We start from the raw sequence: 6,000 nt of genomic DNA on the forward strand, positions 1-6,000 counted from the left end.
ATGAGGTTGCCCTAGCTGTGTTGATATTGTGTGTGTTTATGCATGCACACAGTTTGGCCATGCGGCTGCCCTACACAGGGGTTTGTTGGACAGCTGCACACCACACCATACCTGGCAGGGTGTGCAGTTCACCATCTCCAGCCGTGATCATGAGAACTGTGCCTGCCAGGGGTTCCACAGGCACCACCATATACAAGCCATGATATGGTACTCTCCTCTGGTGATGACATATGTCGACTGGATCCGGGTCTCTTTTGTGACTGGCCAGGGCCATGTGCACATGGCCTGCTGTGGTGTGATGTGGACAGCACCCTCCCCTGCAGTGCTGGGGCTGGTACTACCACTATGGGAGCAGCTCTGTGTTTTGGCACATCCACGTTGACCTCCAGCTGTTGGTGTTGCTGGCCTATGTCCACGTGGCTGTCACACCACTCCCACCATATGCTCGAGCATGGACATTCCACGGTCGAGGATTCCCACAATCTCATGCAACCGTCTATCCATGACCTCTGGAAAATAACAGAGGGCACCTGCAAATCATGGATGTTGTCAGTAACAGCTGAATGAATAGCCCTCTACAGCCTCAAAAACCTGTCTGGTGTATCATTCCATACATGCCTGCACCTCCATGACAGCCTGAAACATGCATCTGGTGGTACCAGATGTGGCACTTCTGCCAGGGGCATGATGACCAGCAGCCCTCGAATGAGCACCCCTGTACATCTGCCTATATGGTACCCCACCGGACACCCGGCTATGGCTGCTGTGTCCAGACACACATGCCATAGGTACCACATGGTCCTGTCCCATGCCACTGACTGCCAACTGTCCCTCAGGTATGGCCACTGGTGATGGGGAATGTATAAGCAATGTGGCTGTGTGTGGGGATGGGGTGGGATGTCAAATGATGCTGCAGCTTCAGCTCCTGACAATCCTGCCTGTGCCTCAACACATCTAGCATCATTTTCAGTGTCTGTATGGACACCAACATCAGATTGCCTGTAGAAGGGACCCTGACCCACCTAGCCACTTGTGAGGGGAAAACAAGAAATGCACTTTAAGGCCTGTACATCATTGCTTAACAGTACACACACACACACACACACACACACACACACACACACACACACACACACACACACACACACACACACACGCACACGCACACACACACACGCACACACACACACAGACTCACAGTGACATTCCACCATACTACTTACCTGTCCCTGAGTTTACAGAATGTCCCTAGTTTTTTTTCTTATTTTCCCCATCCTGTTTCAGTCTTGAATAATTACAGTTAATAATACCAATCATTAACGTACCATTCTTCTAATTGCTCAGAAAAGTGATCACAAAACATGACCTGCTACTCCATTAACTCTTTAACTTGGTTGGAGTCATTTTTTCAAAGTCTCCCTGATGTCATCAAGTGTTCTCCCTGGTTTTGTCCAGATGTCTTAAGTATGGCCCCCATATGTTATGTGCTACTACAGTCAGTCAATAATGTCATTCACTGGACTGTCGTACTTAACTATTGTTCAGTAGATGCAAGATCTGTTGCTCTATTAACTTTTTATGTGGACTAAAGTAATATTTAGAAACACTCTCTGCTGTTGTCTAGTAATAACCCAATGCATCTTTAGTGCTGCATACATGGGTAATCTTTCAGCTTTCTGCTGATTGCAATTAAAAAAGTATCCCTGGTGTCTAGTTTTCCCTCTCAATGCATCTTCATGCGGCAGACTTTATTATACTATCAGCTGTCCTGAGATTACATTTCAGGAAAGTATTCCTGGTATCTAATGTGTCTGTCCATGTCCATGTACTGCACAATTTCTAAGGGAAGTTGAGAGGTATGAACAACCCCACATACATTTGCATACATGGACACACACGCAAACACACACACACACATACACATACGCATTCTACATACATCAACCCCCCTCCACTCCACCAGATAGAACTTACAGACAAATTACCCCCCCACACACACACACACACACTCACACACATTTACAGGTGAGGTTGCACAAAGATATTACACACAGACCTCTCATTGCCCATCTGGCATATGGCATATGACACTCAGCAGCATGCAGTGCAGCTATAGTCAATCCCTGTTAGTAACATTATACATCTCTGTGATGCATGGGTTGTGTTAGTAGATGATGCTCCTTCCCTTGCAACACACTGCACCCATGTTCACAGTGTTGCTGTGCACCTGTTCAGCACCCTGGCATATACTGTGCACCATACCTCATAGGTGTACACACCATTGCTGAATGTGTATATGTGTGTCAGTTATGTTTGCTCTGCTGCTCACAGCCCCTATGTGTTTGTCTGGGATGATATGTGGACAGATGTCATTTGTGAATGCATGATGTCTGATTTACAGATCTCATCATCAGCGGTGCATGCATGGCCAATAAAATACAATTACACTGACAACCTTCAAACCTTACCATGGCTATGGGAAGTGTACACATCCTTATTGATATGGCACCATCTTCCCTGATATGCCATGGGGCCACATTACTGCATATTTTAACATTACATGAACCTGATATGTGACATATGACCTGTGCAGTCAAATGCATTATCAAATAAATGCGTTAGTTGTGCAGATGCTGACTGAGATGCATACAATTTGTTGGTGCATATGTGTGCACACCATTATCATGATGGTTTGTTGCATCAATTGTTGTGTGTACTACAGCAGTCACTATTCCTGGAAGGAGTATACTAGCATGGGCCATCTGCATTTGCCAGTATTTGGTCACTCTGCCCTACAAATGTCCCCCAACTCTGCATGATTGCAAGGTCAACTCATGTGCACAGCCCTTGGAGGTCACACCATGCCATCACTATTGCTGTGGAGTCAGGGTTATGTCTGCCACAATTCATGACCTTAACTGTGTGCAGATACAGACATTCTTAGTGAGCTGTGGATCTCTGCTTCAGTGCACTGTGTTTCAGAATGACACCCCCCTCCCCATCTTCAGCCATTTTGCAGATGCTTGACAACTATGGCCTACACATGTGTGTCATTTTTCAGTGTCCTAAACTATTACCTCCATGTGTACTGGCCTAGTCCCTACTAATGAATGGCAAACATACAGTTGTACACTGGCACCAGCAATGTACAGATGGAGATGGTGGGCCTGAGGTGGGGTGAGGTGTTGGTTGTGCAGCACATGTATCTTAATTGATACTGTCTGTAGGTTTCCAACATGGTCTTGGTACACCAGTGTATATTGCAACACATGGCATTGGGGGACTTTTGCTGCTATGCATACACTACCTGTAGAGAGCCCTTACGGATGTTTCCTGTGGTACAACTGTCTCATCTAATTAGCCTAACCCATGGGCCACACTTATGCAGAGTCCATGCAATTGCCAACACAGGTACTGTACAGCCAGTACTTGCTAGACATTCCTGCATCACTGTAAGTGTTGTGGGATGTTACTAGGCAGCCTGCATGACCAGTTTGCAATGTGTCATCATCTGTCTTTGATGGCCATCTGTTTATTTTCTACATTAATCCTGTCCCATACATCCTTGCCACACACATGACTGTCTGCACTGTTTGCCATGGTATATGCAATGGTGAGGTAAGGCTATATGTCCAACTCCTGGGTGCTACCTGTTGGGCATGGGATCCATTCCATGGATTGTAAGATGTGTGCAAGCCACCGCTGCCTCTGTTGCAGGTAAGTGGGCACATTTGATGGCCAAACGTCTTGGATAGCAGACCATTTTTTGTGTGACATTGAGGACCTGTACTTGCTGGAAGGTCCATACTCATGAAGAATACATGCTGTCAGGACCTCAAAAGCTGCTTCTACAATATGTTATCTGGAGTGTATGCACACATATGCTTCTAGTGTTTGTGAAGGTATGTATTCCCCATATTTGCTGTCCTAACATAGGGTTCCATATTACACATTCATTACTCATGCTAGGACCACATTGCAGGTTGTAAGGGTTAGGGAATGCTGTATTGTGATATGCTGTAGTGTAGATCTGTAACAGTTGCCATTGTAATAGTGGTATATACACTGTTGTAGCACTGTATAAGGGTGATGTTTCAGACATGTCCCTACTGTTGGCCATTTGTCCCACCATTATATTCACCTCTGTGCACACATCTTGCAATGACAGGTTGTTAATTATATTGCAGAACTCTTACATATCCTTCATACACACCACCATGGTGACCACTGTGATGCAGTGCAGTTAACAGCAGCAATAAGTGAACATGTACAGCATGCATTATGGGTAGGTGTGTTAAATGTGTGCATGGAATATACCATGACCATAACATGACCAGTGTATTGGCAAACCTGAATAAACACCATACTCAGCAGCTACAGGCTGCTGCCCCAGAGGTATGCCAGAGGAACCTACATAGTTGTGTAAGAGATGTGATCTCAGTAGCCACACCTGTGGTATTGGTACAGGGTGAGAGCAGCATTACAGTACATTAACAGTACAAACCCACAATACTACAGATTATGCACATCTGTGTATTACTACAACGCAGCGACAGACTATATATATTTCATCTCACATATGCATGATTAAACTCTACAGATGCAGATGGATATGCAACAGTGGTCTACTGATGTGCCCTGTGGCCTTACCTGCATGCTCCTCAGCCATTGTGTGGGTAGCACCCACCTCCACTATGCTCTCTGCCAGTTCTTGTGTTTGTGGGCGACCAGTTGCCCAGTGGATGGTGAGGAGCTCCTCAACATGTGTCGGGGGGGTTGGATGGCATGACCCCCCCCATTGCAAGCTGGTCACCCCTAACCACAGCAGCACGCCAAAGGGCATGGCAGAGTAGATTAGTGCATCGATGTCAGACCTGCTCATAACTGTGGTTATGCAGGCCGACAGAGTTTACCCTGTGGACAAGTGCATTCCACAGGGCAGTCCTCTCCTGCAGATCATGGGCTGTATGCCCAAACAGGGTGTGGTAGTGCTGCACCAGGTATGTGATGATGATGTCATTCTCCTGGGGTGTGTACATCGGAAGTCTCTCCCGGGACATTTTGCCTGAAAGACATAAAGAGGGAAACAGGTCTGAGAACCTCATACTGCAAGGATATAATAGTTGTTAATACACATCTCTGTCTCCCCCCACCATATCTGCAACAACAATCGGATCACACAGCTCAGTGGATATGTCTAAAGCAGACATACTGTTGGGACATATATCGTATTGTGCAACAATTTGTGCAATTTGTTTGTAGTCATGTTCCATGTTGAAACACTATCATTGGTGACCTGTTGCAAACAATGTCACCTGCATGCCATTGTAAGGGCCACTATGGTTCCATATATGCATGTGTTCTGTTTGCTATGTGACTGTTGCACATCTGTTGTTTTGTGTTAATGGGGATATCTATGCATGCTGTTAGACATAATCCTGGAATGTGTGGACTATTACTACCCACATATTTTCTATAACAGTGACACAATAGCATGTTTGGTAAGACAGTTGCCAGCAGAACCACCTCTCCCATCTCATTTAGCCATGTTACCAGGCCACATCACATCTGGGAACTACCCTGAAACCTCAACATCTACTGGTCCTGCACTACCTTCAGGTGGAACCACCTCAGGGGATGGTGTTTGCCCCCCCGGGAGCACACACAGACAGGACACTTTCACCCAAAGTCAGGTCTAGGGTCTGGTGCATAGGGAGCTCCACAGAGAAATGGGGGATGTGCTACACCACCTTGAGGCCCTCAGTACACAATCACAGGGTGTGCATGCTCCTCCTGCTCAGCCCCCAGCCCAGGCACCTTCAGGGATGTTAAGATGCTGTTGTGACTGCCCATGGGTGGGGACCTTTGTCCCATTGTTTCCATATGGGAACTCATGGGCTTCCACATTCCAAACAGCACTCCCCATCCAAACTGTTTACCCACCACGTGTCAAATACCACCCCTGTATGCTGTCTTATCTGTCTTCCAACCCACCCTACC

The 6,000-nt window shown here is 46.5% G+C and overlaps 1 protein-coding gene across 1 annotated transcript in view; it reads right to left on the reverse strand.

The window, feature by feature from the left end:
• LOC122816616 (cytochrome P450 2K4-like) overlaps window positions 1-6,000 on the reverse strand; it is a 381,747-nt gene that overhangs the window by 236,236 nt on the left and 139,511 nt on the right. The window lies entirely within an intron of this gene.

The sequence above is a fragment of the Protopterus annectens genome, chromosome 12.part0, assembly GCF_019279795.1.
Source record: "Protopterus annectens isolate FY-2018-M chromosome 12.part0, PAN1.0, whole genome shotgun sequence".
Classification (NCBI taxonomy): domain Eukaryota; kingdom Metazoa; phylum Chordata; order Ceratodontiformes; family Protopteridae; genus Protopterus; species Protopterus annectens.